The 23,823-nt window shown below is 42.0% G+C and overlaps 1 long non-coding RNA gene across 1 annotated transcript in view; it reads left to right on the top strand.

The window, feature by feature from the left end:
• The first annotated feature begins 4,785 nt into the window (after nucleotides 1–4,785).
• The window catches only part of LOC134350121 (uncharacterized), a 67,052-nt gene continuing 48,014 nt past the window's right edge, over nucleotides 4,786–23,823 (top strand). Inside the window, exons 1-2 of the long non-coding RNA XR_010018820.1 lie at nucleotides 4,786–5,047; nucleotides 23,185–23,236. This is a non-coding gene — a long non-coding RNA (uncharacterized LOC134350121). The remainder of the gene's footprint in view (nucleotides 5,048–23,184; nucleotides 23,237–23,823) is intronic.

The following is a 23,823-nucleotide window of genomic DNA, read 5'->3' as shown; positions in this document are numbered from 1 at the left end:
ATCGTTGCCATGGCGATGGACAACGTTGGGGGAGGGAGAGAGAGAGCGAGAACGACTGATCATTCAGAACGGCTTCCACTCACAGTCCGGCGATATTGCTCACAAGCAGCTTTCGGGCGGGTCCTTTGTGATGTCACCTGAGGTCACCGACTGTGACCCCTCCTCCAGATGCGGTCGATCCTCTGCAGTGAACCGGGCACCCAAGCGAGGGTGGACACACACCGGGTTCCCGCTGATCGTACCTTTCCACCCTGTGCATTTATGGCCCGGTACTTCCCACAGACTTGTGAGAGGCGCACCGCTTCCAGAGTCTCGTTACCTCAGGGTGTCGTGTGTGTGTCGCCTTAGCGAACCTGTCGCTTTTTATCCCCCTGCAGGGGTATCGCCTGTCCATCACTTCAAACAGTTCAGGGTTCAAAGGGGGAGCCGCTCTTGACAATACCCAGACTGATGGCTCCTTCATTAACACCTCCAAATGTTGCTTCATTGTGTGCCTTATCTCTCCTTCCCCTGAGGACAGGTGGCAGACCAACTGCTGAGGCCACTGATGCTAGCCCAGGCCAGCAAACATCTTAATTTATGTGTATTCTCGTCACAGTATGTTAAGGGTAAACATATTTGTTTAGCATAGTGCCCCAGTAAAAAAAAAGTTGATACACTATTAAAATAAAAGGGGAGGAGTGCACCGTATAGCCTATATTATGATAAGGGTCTACTTTATGTTATGTTTTATGTTTTAGTGGAATTCTCTGCCACAGGAAACAGTTGAGGCCAGCTCATTGGCTATATTTAAGAGGGAGTTAGATATGGCCCTTGTGGCTAAAGGGATCAGGGAGTATGGAGGGAAGGCTGGTACAGGGTTCTGAGTTGGATGATCAGCCATGATCATACTGAATGGCGGTGCAGGCTTGAAGGGCCGAATGTCCTACTCCTGCACCTATTTTCTATGATTCTAACACGTCGTTGCATGCGCTATTAGGCATGTATTGATCTGTTGTGTGTGTCAAGTTCGAACTCTACCAGTAAAGAACCATGAAACTTAGTTCCCATCTCTAGCATTGTTATTAATAACATAGTTGTGTAAACAGGCCACATACACAACAGCTTTGAAGTCTGCAATGTTATGCAGCCCTCGCCACAAGTCATGTGCGCTATTCATTGTGAATCTTGACTCAATCTTGTCCCTGTATTGTTGTTTCGCAACCTTGATAGCTTTGCACAGATCATAGTTGCTTTTCTTGAGCTCTAGCTGATTGCCGGCAATGTAAGCTCTATGTCACACAGTAAGTGCTGCTCGCACAGAACTATTGATCCAGGGTTTCTGGTTTGGGAAGACCCTGGGAAACAACATCGTCGATGCACTTCTGGATGAAGCACATGACTCCATCAGTGAACTCGCAGACATCCTCATCATGGAAGACGTTCCAGTTGACATCATCGAAGCAGTCCTGCAGCATGGAGGCCGATTGGTCGGACCAACAGTGGATGGTTTTAACTACGGCCACCTCTTGTTTCAACTTCTGCCTGTACGTCGGCAAAAGCAGGATTGAAGAATGATCTGATTTTCCAGAAGCTGGGCGAAGGTGAGCTTTGCAAGCGTTGTGGAAGGAAGTGTAACAGTGGTCAAGTATCTTATCTCCACGAGTGCTCACCTGGATGTGCTGATAAAACTTCAGAGAGACTTTTGTCAGCAATGCTTGATTAAAGTCACCGGCGACGATAAAGGCAGCCTCTGGGTGAGCAGTCTCCAGTGTGTTGATGGTCCTGTACAGTTCCTTGAGAATCAGGTCAGTATCAGCCTGCGCTGTGATGATAACAGCCATGAACTCCCTAGGCAGCCAGTAGGGTCTGCATAGCAGCACCAGGTATTCCAGGTCTGGGGAACAAAAGGATTTGAGGGCATGTACATTCTGGGGTTCACACCAAGCATTGTTGACCATGAAGCATACCCCGCCTCCTTTACTCTTCCCAGTGAGGTTTTTCAACATGTCCGCCTGGAACAGGGAGAACCCAGAGGGCTCAATGGCACAATCCGGTATCTCCTCCATCAGCCAGGTCTCCATGAAGCACAAAATGTTTCATTCCTTTGTTCCCCGCTGATAGGAAATTCTGGCTTTCAATTCACAAAGCTTGTTATCCAGGGACTGAACGTTAGCCAGTTGTACGCCAAGCAGAGGCGGCCAATTTGCACACCGTCTCGGCCTCACCATGACGCCGGCCTGTCTCCCTCGCCTCCAGCGCTTCTTCCGAGGTAGAGGCGGTGTAAGAGATGAGTCTCCCATGGATCGCACAAGCAGGGGTTCCCAGTGTAGGAAAGGTGGCAGATAGTGGGTAAATGCCGTCTTTCCGGTGTTCAGAAGCATCAGTCTATCGTATTTGATGTGACTATCAGCTACCTGAACAGAAAATGCTAAGAAAATTGTAGAAATTAGTGGTATACTGCAAGTTTGGAATGGAACTCGCAACACGGCCCCCATACGTAGCGCCATCTTGGGAAAACAGATTTGATGAAAACACAAATATGTCCCCACAAAATCATTCAGTCTTCCCCAACTAAAAGCCCTGGATGAGCCATGAGATTCATAATCTGCTGAGGGCCAGATGAGTGGCATTCAAGTCTGATAACCAAGGAAGATGCAAAAGGTCCAAGTATGATCTCCAGAAAGCCACCTCACATGCAAAGTGACAATTCTGGACCAAACCTGAATCACTGAAGGATTCTCAGCAGCTGTGGCAGGGGCTTGAATGCTATTACCTTTTACTAAGTGAAGCCAAGCAATATAGGTGACAAGAAGGCTTTGCTCCCAGATGAGCTCTATGCCTTCTGTGCTCACTTTCACCGCCAAAACCTGAAGGAAACTTCACAACTCCCACAGTCCCTGATGACACTGTGATTTCAGTCTTTGAAGCCTTCATGAGAGCATCCTTCAGCAGAGTGAGCCCATGGAAAGCATCTGGCCCAGATGGGGTACCTGACCGAATACCTTTGCTGACCAACTGGATGGAGTGTTCGCTGATGTCATTAACCTGTTGCTTCGGCAGTCTGAGGTACCCACTTGCTTCAAGCAGACTTCAATTACCCTGATGCCTAAAAAGAGCGTGATAACCTGCCTCAATGACTGTTGTCCAGTAGCACTTACATCCATAGTGATGAAGTGCTTTGAAAGGATGAAAAGTCTGGTCCTATTTGCCTATGGGGCAACAGGTCCATAGCAGAAGCCATTTCTCTGGCTCTTCGCTCAACCTGCAACATCCGGAGGGCAAAGATGCATTCGACAGGATTCTTTTTATCAACTACAGCTTGGCATTCAATTCCATCAACTCCTCAAAACAAATCACTAAGTGTCAAGACCTTGGCGTCAGTACCTCTTTGTGCAATTGGATCCTAGATTTCCTCATTTGCAGACCACAGTCAGTTCGGATTGGCAAAAACATCTCCACAATGTCCATCAGCACAGGTGCACCACAGGGCTGTGTGTTTAGCTCCCTGCTCTGCTCACTTCATACTCATGACTATAGGCTAAGAACAGCTCTACTGCCATATTTATGTTTGATGAAAAAACCACTGCCATGGGCCAAATCAAAGGTGGTGACAAATCAACATATAGGAGGGATACTGAAATTCTGGCTGAGTGGTGGCACAACAACAACCTCTCTCACTCAATGTCCTCAAGACCAAGGAGTTGATTATTGACTTCAGGAAGAAGAAACTATTGGGCCATAAACCAGTCCTCATTGGGGATTCAGAAATGGAGAGGGTCAGCATCTTTAAATTCCTTGGTGTTATGATTTCAGAGGATTTGTCATGGGCCCAGCACATATGTGCCATTGCAAAGAAAACATGGCAGCATTTCTAATTCCTTAGAAGCTCATGAAGATTCGGCATGACAATTACAATTTTGACAAACTTCTATACATGTGTGGTGGAGATTATTTTGACTGGTTGCATCACTACCTGGTATGGAAACACCCATACCCTTGAATGGAAAATCCTACAGAAAGTAGTGGATACAGCCCAGTCCATCACGGGTAAAGCCCTCCGCACCTTTGTGCACATCTATATGGAGCACTATTGCAGGAAACCAACAGCCGTCATCAAGGACCCCCCACCATCCAGGACATGCTGCTGCCATCAGGAAGGAGGTACAGGAGTCTCAGGACCCAGACCACCAGGTTCCGGACCAGCTATTACCCCTCAACTATCAGGCTCTTTAACCAGTGGGGATAATTTCACTCAACTTCACTAAGCCCCATCAATGAACTGCTCCCACAATCTGTGGACTTACTTTCAAGAACTCTTCATCTCATTTTCTCAGTATTTATTCTTTTTTCTCTTTTATATTTGCAGAGTTTGTTGTCTTTTACACATTGGTTGGTTGTCCATCCTGTTAGGTCTGGTCTTTCATTGATTCTAATGTATTTCTTGAATTTACTGTGTAAGAAAAGGCATCTGAGGGTTGTATATGGTGACATATATGTACTCTGATAATAAATTTACTTCGAACTTTGAGCTTTGAAAGTAACATACTAAAGACTCAGGGCTACCTCTCTGGCAATGTGCTTCTAATAATGCTAAAAATTGCAGTTTGCAAAATGTTCAGGATTACCTGCACCCAAAACAACTACTGATTGTTAATCATCCCATACAAGACAAAACAGAATGAAGGTTATTTGTTTTACCAGTAGCAAAGATCATGCCTTTCTTTTTAGACAGTCTATAATTCATTTGTTTTTCTGTTCTAATCTTTTGCTTGGAAAACTTTCTTAGTTACAGCTCATGAAAAATTCAATACCTGTAACGGCAATGAATCAAAATGTTTCAAATTATTGTTGTTCATTCATGGATTTGACATTATAGATCCTATTTCAATACCATGGATTTTTTGCTGTAAAGAACTAACTTTATTGTTCTGATCAAGTCTGGTTAAGTTTTAATATGCTATTTCAAATGAAGAAGTCCTAAATTTATTGGCCTACAATTGTGCCAGATGCAACTCAGTGCAAGATCAGCAAGCTCATTCATTTGACTGGGCTACCAGGCAGAAAGGTAAATTACAATTTCTTAAAGTTATTTGAGATATTTTTATTTTATTTAAACTTTTTTTAGATGTTTGCATTTCATTATCTTTTATGTTTTTGAATAATTCATTTCTGATATATTTGCATGTTTCTGAATGTCAGAAACATTATCCTTGCTACCAAGAATAATCTTTGTGGGTGAGGTATGCCCTGTGACATGCTTGTCACCCCAACATTCAAAGTAAATATCATAGGCAAAGTGCAATGGTATTAAATGTCCTGACTGATCTCAATGCCAGAACAACAAAGGGGATTAGGTTGTGGTATCTGAAATACCTTATCTCTCAGAATATCTGTAACCTTTAACGTAATGTAATCTTTTCTGTAATCTGGTCTGTTATTGGAGTGAAAATTGTGAACCAATGAGTAATGCCATCCAGATTCAAGAGAGTTAGATCAGTGTGAACGGCAATCGGTGATATGGTTAATTATAATTTAGACAATCCATTAATTATTGCACAGAATAATTATGATGCTACATTCTGAGAGATGCCCTTCCAGGCTACTAGTTAAAGTCCAAATTTAAATAGGGGATAACCTTTCCAACTAATTTGTTCCATAGGGGTGCAATATTATCTCTCCAATACTATTGAGAACTGGGGTGTCAAAAATAAACCCAACTGAAAACATTTATAAAGATTAGTTAAAATACTGTAATGCATTGGATTTCAGAAGTATGTTCTATGTGCAGCAACAAAATAGATTTATAACCATACAACCATATAACAATTACAGCATAGAAACAGGCCATCTTGGCCCTTCTAGTCCGTGCCGAACGCTTACTCTCACCTAGTCCCACCAACCTGCTCTCAGCCCATAACCCTCCATTCCTTTCCCGTCCATATAGCTATCCAATTTTACTTTAAATGACAACATCGAACCCACCTCTACCACTTCTGCTGGAAGCTCGTTCCACACAGCTACCACTCTCTGAGTAAAGAAGTTCCCCCTCATGTTACCCCTAAACTTTTGCTCCCTAACTCTCAACTCATGTCCTCTTGTTTGAATCTCCCCTAATCTCAATGGAAAAAGCCTATCCAACTCTATCTATCCCCCTCATAATTTTAAATACGTCTAATAAGTCCCCCCTCACCCTTCTACACTCCAATGAATAAAGACCCAACTTGTTCAACCTTTCTCTGTAACTTAGGTGCTGAAATCCAGGTAACAGTCTAGTAAATCTTCTCTGTACTCTCTCTATTTTGTTGACATCTTTCCTATAATTCGGTGACCAGAACTGTACACGATACTCCAAATTTGGCCTTACCAATGCCTTGTACAGTTTCAACATTACATCCCAACTCCTATAGTCAATGCTCTGATTTATAAAGGCCAGCATACCAAAAGCTTTCTTCACCACCCTATCCACATGAGATTCCACCTTCAGTGAACTATGCACCATTATTCCTAGATCCCTCTGTTCTACAGTATTCTTCAATGCCCTACCATTTACCATGTATGTCCTATTTTGATTAGTCCTACCAAAATGTAGCACCTCACACTTTTCAGCATTAAACTCCATCTGCCATCTTTCAACCCACTCTTCTAACTGGCCTAAATCTCTCTGCAAGCTTTGAAAACCTACTTCATTATCCACAACGCCACCTATCTTAGTATCATCTGCATACTTACTAATCCAATTTACCACACAATCATCCAGATCATTAATGTATAAGACAAACAACATTGGACCCAGTACAGATTCCTGAGGCACACCGCTACACACCGTTCTCCAATCGGACACACAGTTATCCACCACTATTCCCTGGCGCCTCCTATCCAGCCACTGCTGAATCCATTTTACTACTTCGACATTAATGCCTAATGATTGAACCTTCCTAACTAGCCTTCCGTGTGGAACCTTGTCAAAGGCCTTACTGAAGTCCATATAGACAACATCCACCGCCTTACCCTCGTCAACTTTCCTAGTAACCTCATCAAAAAATTCAATAAGATTTGTCAAACATGACCTTCCACGCACAAATCCATGTTGACTGATCCTAATCAGACCCTGTCTATCCAGATATTATATATACCATCTCTAAGAATACTTTCCATCAACTTACCCACCACTGATGTCAAACTCACAGGCCAATAATTGCTAGGTTTACTCTCAGAACCCTTTTAACAATGGAACCACATGAGCCCCTGCTATTTCCACACTAACTTCCATCAAGGTCCTAGGGAATATCTTGTCCGGACCCGGAGACTTATCCACCTTTATATTCCTTAAAAGCGCCAGTACTTCCTCTTCTTTAATCGTCATACTTTCCATAACTACCCTTCTTGTTTCCTTTACCTTACACAATTCAATATCCTTCTCCTTAGTGAATACCGAAGAAAAGAAATTGTTCAAAATCTCCCCCATCTCTTTTGGCTCTGCACATAGCCGTCCACTCTGATTCTCTAAGGGACCAATTTTATCCCTCACTATCCTTTTGCTATTTATATAACTGTAGAAACCCTTCGGATTTATTTTCACCTTACTTGCTAAAGCTGCCTCGTATCTTCTTTTAGCTTTTCTAATTTCTTTCTTAAGATTCTTTTTACTTCTTTAAATTCCTCGAGCACCTCATTAACTCCAAGCTGCCTGTATTTATTGTAAATCCCTCTCTTTTTCCGAACCAATTTTCCTATATCCCTTGAAAACCATGGCTCTCTCAAACTTTTAACCTTTCCTTTCAACCTAACAGGAACATAACTGTCGGGCAATGCAGCGCGGCAGATTTAAAAGGGCAGACATCTTGCTTCGGGTTTGATTCGAAGAAGGAGTCTGAGAGTCTGAGTGGGAGTGCCGAGAAAGAGATTTTTGAAATTTTCGTTATTTTTTTTCTCCAACGGCTTTCTGAGAGGCGGGACTGCGCAGGCGTGTGACGTCGGGCAGTGCAGCGCGGCAGATTTAAAAGGAACAGAGCCTCATAGAGCGGGCAGCGTAGTGTGCGGGCTGCGGAGTGAGCCGGGAGCAGAGTGAAGACTTAAGGGCTTCGGCTCAGCGGGCTTAGGCGGAAGCGGGCGAGGCGAGGAAGGTTTGACATTCATTTTCTGTTGCTATTTGAGGAGAGGGGCATTATGACTGTGAGGGCAGTTTGCTGTTCTCGGTGTCGGATGTGGGAGGCCCTGGAGTCTCCAAGCCTCCCGGACGTCTACATCTGCGCCAAGTGCATCGAGATGCAGCTCCTAAGGGACCGCGTTACGGAACTGGAGCTGCAGCTCGATGACCTTCGTCTGGTCAGGGAGAGCGAGGAGGTGATAGAGAGGAGTGGAAGGCAGGTGGTCACGCCGGGGCCACGGGAGGCAGACAAGTGGGTCACGGTTAGGAGGGGGAAGGGGAAAAGGCAGGTGATGGGGAGTACCCCGGTGGCTGTGCCCCTTAACAACAGGTACTCCTGTTTGAGTACTGTTGGAGGGGACAGCTTACCGGGGGGAAGCGACAGTGGCCCTGCCTCCGGCACAGAGACTGGCCCTGTAGCTCAGAAGGGTAGGGCAAGGAAGAGGAGGGCAGTTGTGATAGGGGACTCGATAGTAAGGGGGTCAGATAGGCGATTCTGTGGACGCAGTCCAGAGACCCGGATGGTAGTTTGCCTCCCTGGTTCCAGGGTCCGGGATATTTCTGATCGTGTCCAAGATATCCTGAAGTGGGAGGGTGAGGAGCCAGAGGTCGTGGTACATATAGGTACCAATGACATAGGTAGGAAAAGGGATGAGGTCCTGAAAGAAGAATATAGGGAGCTAGGAAGGGAGTTGAGAAAAAGGACCGCAAAGGTAGTAATCTCGGGATTACTGCCTGTGCCACGCGACAGTGAGAGTAGGAATGCGATGAGGTGGAGGATAAATGCGTGGCTGAGGGATTGGAGCAGGGGGCAGGGATTCAAGTTTTTGGATCATTGGGACCTCTATTGGTGCAGGCGTGACCTGTACAAAAAGGACGGGTTACACTTAAATCCTAGGGGGACCAATATCCTGGCAGGGAGATTAGCGGGGGCTACTGAGGTGACTTTAAACTAGAATGGTTGGGGGGTGGGAATCAAATTAAAGAGGCTAGGCGTGAGGAGGTTAGTTCACAACAGAGGGATGGGAACCAGTGCAGAGAGACAGAGGGGTGTAAAGTGAGCGTAGAAGCAAAAAGTACAAAGGAGAAAAGTAAAAGTGGCAGGCCGACAAATCCAGGGCAAGCATTAAAAAGGGCTAAGAGAGTTGTAAAAGAGCGCCTGAAGGCTTTATGTGTCAATGCAAGGAGCATTCGTAATCAGGTGGATGAATTGAAAGTGCAGATTGTTATTAATGATTATGATATAGTTGGGATCACAGAGACATGACTCCAGGGTGACCAGGGATGGGAGCTCAACGTTCAGGGATATTCAATATTCAGGAGGGATAGACATGAAGGAAGGGGAGGTGGGGTGGCGTTGCTGGTTAAAAAAGAGATTAATGCAATAGAAAGGAAGGACATAAGCCGGGAAGATGTGGAATCGATATGGGTAGAGCTGCGTAACACTAAGGGGCAGAAGACGCTGGTGGGAGTTGTGTACAGGCCACCTAACAGTAGTAGTGAGGTCGGAGATGGTATTAAACAGGAAATTAGAAATGTGTGCAATAAAGGAACAGCAGTTATAATGGGTGACTTCAATCTACATGTAGACTGGGTGAACCAAATTGGTAAAGGTGCTGAGGAAGAGGATTTCTTGGAATGTATGCGGGATGGTTTTTTGAACCAACATGTCGAGGAACCAACTAGAGAGCAGGCTATTCTGGACTGGGTTTTGAGCAATGAGGCAGGGTTAATTAGCGATCTTGTCGTGAGAGGCCCCTTGGGTAAGAGTGACCATAATATGGTGGAATTCTTCATTAACATGGAGAGTGACATAGTTAATTCAGAAACAAAGGTTCTGAACTTAAAGAGGGGTAACTTTGAAGGTATGAGACGTGAATTAGCTAAGATAGACTGGCAAATGACACTTAAAGGATTGACGTTGGATATGCAATGGCAAGCATTTAAAGGTTGCATGGATGAACTACAACAATTGTTCATCCCAGTTTGGCAAAAGAATAAATCAAGGAAGGTAGTGCACCCATGGCTGACAAGAGAAATTAGGGATAGTATCAATTCCAAAGAAGTAGCATACAAATTAGCCAGAGAAAGTGGCTCACCTGAGGACTGGGAGAAATTCAGAGTTCAGCAGAGGAGGACAAAGGGCTTAATTAGGAAGGGGAAAAAAGATTATGAGAGAAAACTGGCGGGGAACATAAAAACGGACTGTAAAAGCTTTTATAGATATGTAAAAAGGAAAAGACTGGTAAAGACAAATGTAGGTCCCCTGCAGACAGAAACAGGTGAATTGATTATGGGGAGCAAGGACATGGCAGACCAATTGAATAATTACTTTGGTTCTGTCTTCACTAAGGAGGACATAAATAATCTTCCAGAAATAGTAAGGGACAGAGGGTCCAGTGAGATGGAGGAACTGAGTGAAAATACATGTTAGTAGGGAAGTGGTGTTAGGTAAATTGAAGGGATTGAAGGCAGATAAATCCCCAGGGCCAGATGGTCTGCATCCCAGAGTGCTTAAGGAAGTAGCCCAAGAAATAGTGGATGCATTAGTGATAATTTTTCAAAACTCGTTAGATTCTGGACTAGTTCCTGAGGATTGGAGGGTGGCTAATGTAACCCCACTTTTTAAAAAAGGAGGGAGAGAGAAACCGGGGAATTATAGGCCGGTTAGCCTAACGTCGGTGGTGGGGAAACTGCTGGAGTCAGTTATCAAGGATGTGATAACAGCACATTTGGAAAGCGGTGAAATGATCGGACAAAGTCAGCATGGATTTGTGAAAGGAAAATCATGTCTGACGAATCTCATAGAATTTTTTGAGGATGTAACTAGTAGAGTGGATAGGGGAGAACCAGTGGATGTGGTATATTTGGATTTTCAAAAGGCTTTTGACAAGGTCCCACACAGGAGATTAGTGTGCAGACTTAAAGCACACGGTATTGGGGGTAAGGTATTGGTGTGGGTGGAGAATTGGTTAGCAGACAGGAAGCAAAGAGTGGGAATAAACGGGACCTTTTCAGAATGGCAGGCGGTGACTAGTGGGGTACCGCAAGGCTCAGTGCTGGGACCCCAGTTGTTTACAATATATATTAATGACTTGGATGAGAGAATTAAATGCAGCATCTCCAAGTTTGCGGATGACACGAAGCTGGGTGGCAGTGTTAGCAGTGAGGAGGATGCTAAGAGGATGCAGGGTGACTTGGATAGGTTGGGTGAGTGGGCAAACTCATGGCAGATGCAATTTAATGTGGATAAATGTGAAGTTATCCACTTTGGTGGCAAAAATAGGAAAACAGATTATTATCTGAATGGTGGCCGATTAGGAAAAGGGGAGGTGCAACGAGACCTGGGTGTCATTATACACCAGTCATTGAAAGTGGGCATGCAGGTACAGCAGGCGGTGAAAAAGGCGAACGGTATGCTGGCATTTATAGCGAGAGGATTCGAGTACAGGAGCAGGGAGGTACTACTGCAGTTGTACAAGGCCTTGGTGAGACCACACCTGGAGTATTGTGTGCAGTTTTGGTCTCCTAATCTGAGGAAAGACATCTTTGCCATAGAGGGAGTACAAAGAAGGTTCACCAGATTGATTCCTGGGATGGCAGATCTTTCATATGAAGAAAGACTGGATGAACTGGGCTTGTACTCGTTGGAATTTAGAAGACTGAGGGGGGATCTGATTGAAACGTATAAGATCCTAAAGGGATTGGACAGGCTAGATGCGGGAAGATTGTTCCCGATGTTGGGGAGGTCCAGAACGAGGGGTCACAGTTTGAGGATAGAGGGGAAGCCTTTTAGGACCGAGATTAGGAAAAACTTCTTCACACAGAGAGTGGTGAATCTGTGGAATTCTCTGCCACAGCAAACTGTTGAGGCCAGTTCATTGGCTATGTTTAAGAGGGAGTTAGATATGGCCCTTGTGGCTACAGGGGTCAGGGGGTATGGAGGGAAGGCTGGGTTCTGAGTTGGATGATCAGCCATGATCATAATAAATGGCGGTGCAGGCTCGAAGGGCCGAATGGCCTACTCCTGCACCTATTTTCTATGTTTCTATGTTTCTATAAAGATCCTATACCCTCAAAATTTCACCTTTAAATGACCTCCATTTGTCTATTACATCCTTCCCATAAAAAAAATTGTCCCAATCCACTCCTTCTAAATCCTTTCGCATCTCCTCAAAGTTAGCCTTTCTCCACTCAAAAATCTCAACCCTGGGTCCAGTCCTGTCCTTCTCCATAATTATATTGAAACTAATAGTATTGTGATCACTGGACCCGAAGTGCTCCCCAACACATACCTCCGTCACCTGCCCTATCTCATTCCCTAACAGGAGATCCAACACTGCCCCTTCTCTAGTTGGTACCTCTATGTATTGCTGCAAAAAACTATCTTGCACACATTTGACAATCTCCAAACCATCCAGCCCTTTTACAGAATGGGCTTCCCAATCTATGTGTGGAAAATTAAACTCTCCCACAATCACAACCTTGTGCTTACTACAAATATCTGTTATCTCCTTAAAATTTGCTCCTCCAGTTCTCGGTCCCCATTAGGTGGTCTATAATACACCCCTATAAGCATCACTACACCTTTCCCATTCCTCAATTCCACCCAAATAGCGTCCCTGGACGAGTCCACTAATCTATCCTGCCAGAGGACCGCTGTTATATTTTCTCTGACAAGCAATGCAACACCTCCCCCTCTTGCCCTTCCTATTCTATCACACCTGAAGCAACGAAATCCTGGAATATTTAGTTGCCAATCACACCTCTCCTGCAACCACGTTTCACTAATAGCTACAACAACGTATTTCCAGGTATTAATCCATGCTCTAAGCTCATCCATCTTTCTTACAATGCTCCTAGCATTAAAATAGATGCATCTCTTGCTCTCGTTTTATCCTTAATGGAGCAAACAACTGTTATCTTTTTCTTCCTTGTCCCCTACATCTTTGGTCTGAGTGCTCCTGATCTCTGCCCCTGCCTATCCTCCCTCACACACTGTCTACTAGCTTTCGCTATTTGTGAACTAACCTCCTCTCTCCTAGTCTCTTTAATTTGATTCCCACCCCGCAACCATTCTAGTTTAAAGTCACCTCAGTAGCCCTCGCAAATCTCCCCGCCAGGATATTGGTCCCCCTAGGATTCAAGTGTAACCCGTCCTTTTTGTACATGTCACACCTGCGCCAAAAGGGGTCCCAATGATCCAAAAACCCAAATCCCTGCCCCCTTCTCCAATCCCTCAGCCACACATTTATCCTCCACCTCATTGCATTTCTACTCTCACTGTCGCATAGCACAGGCAGTAATCCCGAGATTACTACTTTTGCGGTCCTTTTTCTCAAATCCCTTCCTAACTCCCTATATTCTCCTTTCAGGACCTCTCGCCTTTTCCTACCTATGTCATTCGTACTGTTAAATGCTCAAGGAGCTCTTTTTTTTGTGAGAATGCTGTAATGGTCTTTTGGAGGTCACCTGATGTGATTTTCCCGCCGATGTGAGGTCACGTGATGACATGTGCCCCCCCCGTGACTATATAAGGGCCGACTCAGGTGACGCAGTGAGTTTTTGAGTTTGTTGATTTCCAGGTAGAACGTGTTGTGCCTCCGTTTCTGTTGCGTGTTTGTTTTTGTGACGCAGTTTCATTTTTAAAACGGAAGGTGTGTTCTCTTACAAGATATTGTATTTGAACTGGGAATTTGTGGCTGGAAGTGCCAATTTGCTCAATTCCGACAGTTTTGAAGGGAGAGTGAAGAATTCATCAAAGTGAAGGATCGAGAAAAGTTGGCATCGTTTGACAGTTTAATAAAGGATCGACCTTATTGAGTCTTTGTTGAGAACCTGCATTGAGATAACTCTTGCAATAGGGCAATGAGTTCATGCACAAAGGCTCTCTCTCTCTAAAAGGAATTTAAGGTCAGTCGATTTAAACTGTTTATTTTCGGCATCGGGAATCCTGTGGACAGAACCGGCAGTAAAGGTGCATCGGTGAAGAAATCGTTCTCCAGAGAAGTCTCTCCCAATTGAATGTGTAAAACTGTTGGACTTTCAAAGTTATCGCTTTAAGAACTGTATCTGACTGTATCGCTTTAAGAACTGTTTTCGCATTTAACGCTTTAAGAACCAGAGCCGAGTGGCGAGCTGGTGAACAACTGCGTACCTGTTAACCTCCGGTTAAAGTTTTCCTTCGCTTTTTTTTCCCTTATCGTTTATATGTGTTTAATAAATGTTTGGTTGTTTTTATAAAACCTGTCTCAATTAACATTTATTGTTGCCGGTTACGTAACAGTACCTATATTTACCACGACCTCTGGCTCCTCTCCCTCCCACTTCAGGATATCTTGGACGCAATCAGAAATATCCCAGACCCTGGCACCAGGGAGGCAAACTACCATCCGGGTCTCCAGACTGCGTCCACAGAATCGCCTATCTGACCCCCTTACTATCGAGTCCCCTATTACTACTGCCCTCCTCTTCCTTTCCCTACCGTTCTGAGCTACAGGGCTGGACTCTGGGCCGAAGGCACAGCCACTGTTGCTTCCCCCAGGTAAGCTGTCTCCCCCCCCCCCCCCAGAAGTACTCAAACAGGAGTACCTATTGTAAAGGGGCACAGCCACTGGGGTTACTCTCTATTGCCTGACTCTTCCTCTTCCCCCTCCTAGCCGTGACCCACTTGTCTGCCTCCCGTGGCCCTGGTGTGACCACCTGCCTGTAGCTCCTCTCTATCAACTCCTCACTCTCCCTGACCAGACGAAGGTCATCGAGCTGCAGCTCCAGTTCCCTAACGCGGTCTCTTAGGAGCTGCATCTCGGCGCACCTGGCGCAGATGTGGACGTCTGGGAGGCTTGGAGACTCCAGGACCTCCCACATCCGGCACCGAGAACAACAAGCTGCCTTCACACTCATACTTCCCCTCTCTTCAAATAACAATAAAAAATGAATACCAAACCCTCTTCGCCTCGCCCATTTCCGCCTAAGCCCGTTGAGCCGAAGCCCTTAAGCCTTCAATCTGCTCCCGGCTCACTCCGCAGCCCACAAAATATGCTGCCTGCTGTATCCTGTTCCTTTTAAATCTTCTGCGCTTTACTGCCTGACGTCACACGCCTGCACAGTCCCGCCTCTCTGAACGCCGATGGAAATAAAACTGAAAAATTCAAAAATGGCTTCCTCCGCACTCCCGCTCCGATTCTCAGACTTCCTTCTCCGAATTACATCCGAATCAGGATTTCTGTCCTTTTAAATCTTCCGTGCTTTACTGCCCGACGTCACACACCTGCGCAGTCCCATCTCTCAGATCAGTAATGAAAAATCCTGGTTTAAAAATCTTTGAAGAATCTGCAATAATTCAATTGGCGATAATTTCTGTGTCAAGTTATGCCTATCATGTGACTCTACCACGCGACATTCTTGCAACCTCAGCATGATTACCACATCAAAGACACATGGGATGATGAGCATTGCAGGAGAACTTGGGCAATACTTCCCTAGAAGCACCTGTTGTTGAGCTCTCTTAGGGCAACACAGCTTAAGACCATAAGACATAGGAGCAGAATTAGGCCATTCAGCCCATTGAGTCTGCTCCACCATTCCATCATGGCTGATCTCGGATCCCACTCACTCCAATACCCCTGCCTTCTTGCCATATCCTTTGATGCCTTGACTGACCAGGATCCTATCAACTTCAACTATCAACTAGCTTAAACCCACAACCCCATGAACTAGACGTCATTGGTTTTGGGTGAAAGGTGAAATATTCAAGGGGAATCTGAGTGGAAACTTCTCCACTCAGAGGGTGGTGCGAGTGTGAAAACAGCTGCAGTGAAGTGGTATGTGTGGGTTTAATTGTAACATCTTAGAGAAGTAAGTGAGGGGTTTGGAGGAATATTTGGGTGCAGGTAGATGGGACTATGAAGAAGATCAGGCTGTCATTGACTAGATGGACTGAATGACCTTTTTCTGTGCTGTAGTACTCTATGACTCTATAATGTGGGAAGGCCACAGGCAATTAAGACAACCTTGTTTACTGCCGTAAACACGTGAACCATAACCTTCTGCACAGCCCTCCCTGCCAATGAACAGCTGGCCCCAATTCACCCAACCCTTGTCAAACACAAGACTCCTTGTCCTTTCACCAAGGTCAAGTAATATATCACTGCTCTCCCCATGTCCACACCTAGCCACTGCAAATGCTGTGCTGCTTGGAATCCATGAAAAGAAGTGGTTAATCGAAAATCCTCCACCACCAACCGATTCCCTGCTGCTTTCTGAACTCTTACTATGTGACCAAACATTTGCATTTCACACATGACCTGGATCTGCTCTGTGGTTTAAATTTCCATCAGATCCAGGTTTCCAATTAATTTGAGACTGATGCAGTGCATGCCTCACATCTTCGGGACCTCAGCCGAACGCTTTGGTTCCCCACACAACACTGCTTCAATACTTGTTTACATGTGTTGAGGAATTTCTAGCCTAACACATTTCGGTATCTTTGTACACCCCAATTTAATTTGCTAAATTGACAAAATGTGATCCGCAGTTTTTAATTGTTTAAATATCCAGATACCTAACAACAGCCCCTATGTATTTTAATTATAATTGCTTTACTTTAGAAGATGGTCAGTGGTGCAAAGCATTCAAATTTGTAGCAGCTGGACATTCTAATCTGCTCGCAAAATCTTAGTGTACACACCTTTCCCTGAATGTCAGCAAAACAAAAGACCCTAAAATGTCCACTGCTTACTCTTTCTCATAGATGTTGCATGGCCTGCAGAGTTCCTCCAGCATTTTGTGTGTGTTTTAAAACAAAAGAGTTTCTCAATGACTTTAGGAAGGGGGTGGTACACATGCTCCTGGCTGCATCAATGGGGTGGAGGCTAAAAGTTTCAAGTTCCTAGGAGTGAACATCTTGGTCCATTTTGGTCCAACCACATAGACGCTACAACGAAAGGAAGTTTACCAACACCACTCCTTCGCCTGGAAGCCAAGGAAATTTGTCATGCCCCTTTCAACCCTTACCAGATTTTTATCAACACACCTACTTGGATACATAACAGCTTAGTACGGCAACAGCTCTGTAAATGGCCATAAGGAACTGTAGAGAGTTATGGACACAGCTCAGCACATTATGGAAATCAACCTTCCCTCCATGGATTCTGTCTATAATTCTCAGTGCCTCAGGAAGTAAAGGCTCAAAGTAAATTCATTATCAAAGTACATATATGTCACCAGATTCATTTTCTTCCAGGCATTCACAGTAGAACAAAAAATAAGATTGAATCAATGGTACATGGAGCTTAGAAAAATAGAGGGCTATGTGTAACTCTAGGTAATTTCTAAAGTTCGGCACATAATTCTGGCCAAAGGGCCTGTATTATGCTGTAGGTTTTCTATGTTTCTATGGAAAATTATACACAAAGACTGACAACCAATATACAAAAGAAGACAGAGTATGTAAATACCAATAAATAAATAAATGAATGGATGAATAAATAATACATGAGTTGTAGAGTCCTTGAAAGTGAGTCCATAGGTTGTGGGTTCAGTGCTGAGGTGAATGAAGTGGTGGTTGAAGGGTAATAACTGTTCCTGATATTGGCGATGTGAGACCTCAAGCTCTTTTACTTCCTTCCCTATGGCAATAGTGAGAAGAGATCATGGCCTGGATGGTAGGAGTCCTTGACATGCTCGCTGCTTTCTTGTGACAGTGCCCCTGTGGAAGCAGCCAACAAAATCAAAGACCCCACCCACCCCAGACATTCTCTTGACTCTTCCATTGGGCAGAAGATAGAAAAACCTGAAGGCACGTACCACCAGACAGCCTCTTCCCACAGTTATAAGAACACTGAATGGTTCCCAAATATCCAAAAGATGGATTCTTAATCTCACAATCTATCTTATTATGACCTTGTGCTTCGCTGTTTACTTGCATTGTACTTTCTCTGTAGCTGTTGTACTTTTCTCTGCATTTTGTTATTGTTTTACCTTGTTCTAACTCACTGCACTGCGTAATGATTTAATCTGCATGAACAGTATGCAAGTCAAGCTTTTCACCTTATCTCAGTACATGTAACAGTAATAAACCAATTCCAATTCCTTATCCAAAAATGTCCACTTTGAGCAGATTTACCCTCCAGCAACAGTCTGGCTATGGAGACAAGTACCTCACACCTCCACATACCCTGCAATCAGACCTCCAGACCCACAGTAGGGATCATGTTGATAATCAACACTGATAAAGTGGAAGAAGTATTTGGTTCAGACCATGAAAGTCAAAAGAAAACTGCAAATGCTGGAAAATTTAAATATAAACAGGTAATGCTTTAAACATTCAGCATGTCCAATGAAGTGAAATTTTCAGGTCTCACCTTTTTTGCATCTTTCCTGCCAGATATGCTACTGACGATCAAGCAGGAACTGGCCTTGATCCCCTGGTTAAGGCTTAACTTTGGGCCATTTATTAAATGCATTTTCACAGAAAAACATTGCAAGAGTGTTATCTGCTAGCAGCCTCGTGCTTTGGCATATAACCCACAGAGTTAACTGGAATACAATGACACAAAATGCACCATGCACTAACTTTTGTAGCTTTGAATACAGTTTTACCACACAGAAAATTAAAAATATTACACTATCTGTTTGAATTTCTAGGTTGTTACATCAGTTCAGAACACCATTTTTAAAACAATTAATGGGTATTTTTTAGGAATGAAGTGTACCATGAAATATTCTTAGTAAATTATTTTCTTAATGCAATTGTTAATTTGTTCTCAAAATGTTGTGATAAGTAGAACTTCAAATGATCTCAAGAGAAATTCATTCAAACTGATAAAGCACTGTATTCTTGGTAGGATGAACATCTGATAAAAATTACTTTGCCAACACCCGTCAAGTTTATATCAATTGCATTTTGCTTATTGTCATTGATTTTTTTTTTAATCAGTTCATAAATCTAGCTCACCTGATTGTCTAAGTTTTGCTTAAATGAGCAGACTGTATGAAAATCATTTTTATGTACTCTGGAGAGTTGCTGTCCCATACAGATTACCATGGAACCTTATAGCACAACTGACACAGGAGATTTAACTACTGCAGATGCCTGTTATGGGAGAAAAACTGCAGACTGAGTCAATATGCCAGCAGATTATTTATCCTAATTAAGCCAGGGCAAGAAACCTGGTCCTTTTCAGCAATGAAAATGTGCAGAGACTTCCTTGGAGTCCTGTATCGCAGCGATGAAAAAGTATTGCTAATTTTGTTCATCAATAAATACAATGTCACATGGTGAAAGGTGAGGCTGTCAAGACCATCGGTTTTGAAAATCCATTAAAGAATTTTATAAATGACCTTAACTTTCTAGGTTATCTCTCTCCAAGTATTTTTTTCTTGGATTAGCCCAATAATCCATATATTTCTTCAAAAATGTGTTTTATTATGGTCCACAGCAAATTACTCAACAAAATTCATTGCAGAAGTCCATGTGATTAAGTGCAAGACTTGGATACTAGCAAACTCATTTCGAATGATTGTTGAAACCTAAAGAGAATATAAACAGCCTTCTCAACTTGATTTCTATACTGGGGAAAATTAGATGAGATTTATTATTTTATGTTATTTTTTTTATTTACTTTTATTAGCTTTGCATAATCTCCATTTTGAAGACACACATAATCAACTTATTAAGGTATTAAGGTACATCGTTTAGTTTTTGAACACTCAGATTTTTTAAGTACTATACAATATAAATTCTACACATTTTGCTGATTACATAGAAAATAATTTTAATTGCACACTAAGTTGCCTAATCCTACAGTGCTTAATAGATGAATAAATATTTTCTTCGATTTGAAGATGAAACCTGATGAGCAGTACTTGAAGAAGAATAAGACATTAATATTTCTGTTACATACATCAAAGTTGCTGGTGAACGCAGCAGGCCAAGCAGCATCTATAGGAAGAGGCGCAGTCGACGTTTCAGGCCGAGACCCTTCGTCAGGACTAGATATTTAATATTTCTGTTAGTGATTTTACTGATGTTTCCAGTCTAATTACAAGCCAAAGACAAGGGCAGAATAAAGTGAACCTGTGAGTCTACAAACTGCCACTATATACCCTACATGTGTAATAGCCATAACAGATGATAAAGAATTTTCACTCAAAGACAACCAGGTTTCTTTAGCGTTTACCTATTTATCAGAGAAATTTTGCTATGACACTTATGGGAAGTACAGCTTTAAACCAGTAACAGATGACTGTTACATTAGATAGAAATGATCAGACTTTAGATTAATAGTCCTAATTCAGCAAGGACATTTGTCCTACTCAGAGAGCAGAACTATCAAAATCCTAACAAAAGCTTACTAGTTCTAACCTGACTGTTTTAATTGTGAGCAATAATAAAGGTCAGAATTAATATCCTGCCATAGTCACTAATAAACAATTTAAATTGCTGGCATAATCAAATGATGCAAACATCTATGAGCTACAAAAGTTCATTGTAGCAACTGACAATTTCTTAATTGTATTCAGTCATTCATGGAAATTTTATTAACATATAACTGATGTTTCCTGCCCTTACTTTGTCACAACACCAGGGATCTAATTTCATTATTTTCCACAAGATTTGCTTGACTACTGCCACAATTCTAATATCTTCTTAGTCCAGATGTTTATCATATTTAAATTAGAGTACAAAGACTTTTGGGTAAGTAACATCTCAAGGCATTTCTGAAACAATTTAACACAGGAAAAAATGCTAAAAAGGTTCCCCATTCTTCCTTAAAATATCTCCATATATCCCAACTCTTCTTGTTGCAAAATTTTATAATATCTTTCTATCAGTGGTTTATATATTCATAACATGCAAAGAAGCTACGTGACTGTTGAGTGCAATAACCCATAAAACTGCAGTTAATGAATACTCCTGTACAGCACCATAGATGGTTATCTCCATTACTTTATTAAACCAAAAGTAAACTTTACTGAAGTTTGATGGACCATGTGCTGAGGACAAAACACTTTCAGTGATAGCTTTCTGTGATCCTTTTGTCTTGTGTTTAACATAAGAAGTCAAAAAATTGAAAATATGTTTATTGACTGTTTTCATCTTTAGGCAATTGAAATTAGACAAATACACTGCAGGTTAAGGTATTTGTTTATGAAGTCTTACATTAGATATGTACAGGAAATGCAAAATAAGACTTAAAGTGGATTTTTGTATCTGCCTCTCCTAAACTTGGATTATTTGAGGTTAAATATCTAAAAAAAAATCAAGGCTTTGACTTTGGATTAATCATAATAATGTTATCTCTTCTCCCACTCAGTAAAGGCTGCTTTCATTGAGTTGGCAAAATCAAGTATGCATATGGCCCAATTAAAGATGCCTGTTATTCCACACTGCTCTGAAATACAGGTAATAGAACATTTGTAAACATAATAGACATAAATAGAATAGAGGGCCACTGGAACATTCATTTAATTAAAGCTACTTGACCTTCAGCTAAAAATAAATGTAGGCCTGAAGAAAGAATTGCAATATTCTTTGGTTTTCTGTCAACTTAAAAACAAATTGCTTGAAAGCATAAATTAGTGTGCAGTGCATGGCAGGGTGGTGAAAAAAAGCTCTGTTTATTGAGATCAAACATGTAGCATTAAAATGACATTCTATGGAATCAAATGTTGCAGTAATGTTGCATACTAAAACATGTAAGTATTCTGAAGCAGGTTATCTTAATATATTACCATCTGAACCATTCACTTTTTCAACAACATCCATGATGGTCTAATGAAGGCTGTGCTGGGAAAACTAACAAGGACAAGTCCACCATCGTGCCTTCAACCAAGAAATGGAAAATCATGTTATCTTTTAAGTGTTTTTTCAGGAAGCACTTTGAAAATTGTAGGACTGGAAAGCGAGTCGTGTATGACAGTAGTAGCAAGTCTACCAAATCAACTTTATAAAAATTCAAATTTTGTTGAGAAAATATTATCATGAGCACATACGTGAAATTATAAATATTCAGTACATCAAGCTTATGATATACTTTGGTGCACATGAACTGAGTAGCTGTCAAAATTAGAACAGGCAACTCAAGTAATTATGCAGATTTATGCAAAACATTAACAAGAAGAATTAAAAGCACAAATGAGGTGGCTACACTTGAATTGTTAAGATTATGAATAATTACCATGAATCTTTTGCTCTTAATATAACTTGTTTTTGATAAACAAAGCCTTAATTATCAGAATACTTCTGAGAATTTTAGTGACCTTCATTAATCTTACAAAACAAGTCTCTTGTGTTCAGCATTGTAAAAGGCACATGCTCTGAATAAGTACATAAACACAGGAGTTGCATATGCTAATGATGGTGTAAACTAGCACATGCTAACAAAAGAATATTTTAAACAGTCATCTTGAACACCTAAACAAGGTGGGATTATAAATAGGAACTGCGTTGTGAATTGTAACAGAATATACATCTGTAATTTTCACACAGTCATTTTTTTTGCTTAAATAATTACTAGAACCTATTTATGTCCTTTAGTTAATTTCTAAAGCAATTTGAAATGCTGTCATCAGCAGAGTAACAACTCACTGATCAACAGTTGCAATTCTTCATAGCACTGTCAAACTCCCAGCTGCCACCATAGCAGCCTGTTCTGTCCAAATCCCCAGCTTCTGCCTTGAGACCAACAGTGATAAAGGACTTCAGCAGTACTAAGTCCATAATGCTGCCCACAATATTCTGTCCCCAGGGAATGAACTGTCATATCAGTGGAGCTTTCTTTTTACAGAATGCACACTCAGGGATTTGAATTTGTTTCTCTAAATGTCAGAACAGTATGTTGCATAAGAATGAACTTAAGCAGGTCATATGTACAGAAGAGGAAAGGGACATAAACCCTAAAGTACCAGGAGCAGCAAAAACGATAAAAGCACATCTACAAGTATCTGTTAATGTCGAACTTCCCTTCCATTTACATTTTCTTGTCATCTTCTGCCTTCGGTCCTTGCTAAGTTTTAGGTAATGCTCAACATCTGTAATTGTTTCCCTACAGGAATTTATGTCTTGAAGAGGCTAATGATATGGGTGCTTTTAGCATTCACACAGTAAGTACAATTATGCAATTTGAAAAAAATATTAAATCTTCATAAGTATTATTTCCCATATGGGATGTTAGTCATCAGCAAAGAGATGAGAATCAAGGTGTTTGATAATCCATGATTTGGATGTAACTGGACTTATTTCTGAGGAAGCAAAAGATTCAATTTCAACACAAGCCTTGATATAATTCTCTATTATAATTGTGACAAAACTTTAATTATATTTCATTGGCTGTAAAGTGCTTTAAATCAAATTGAGGTTATGAAATACATCATTTAAAATGATTTTTTAAAATCCTTGGTAACCAAATTACACTGAAATAATAATATTCCTTATTTTGTGAAAGATGGCATTAATTTTAACCAATAGCAGACACACAACCAAGTTCAGCTTGTTTTGATATATACTTTTAATCTGCAAAAACATTGTCCATAGAACAGTATAGCACAGAAATAGGCTTTTGTGGCCCATCATGTTTGTGCTGAGCATGATGCCAATCCATATTAATTCCTGCTTGTGGCCCATGCCCCTCTATTCCCTGTTTGTTCATATATCTGCCTAAATGCCTTTTTAAAATAGCTTTCCTACCTGC

The sequence above is a fragment of the Mobula hypostoma genome, chromosome 8 (genome assembly GCF_963921235.1).
Source record: "Mobula hypostoma chromosome 8, sMobHyp1.1, whole genome shotgun sequence".
Classification (NCBI taxonomy): Eukaryota; Metazoa; Chordata; class Chondrichthyes; order Myliobatiformes; family Myliobatidae; genus Mobula; species Mobula hypostoma.
Note: the sequence above shows the minus strand (reverse complement) of the source record. Positions and strands in the feature narration are given on the sequence as shown.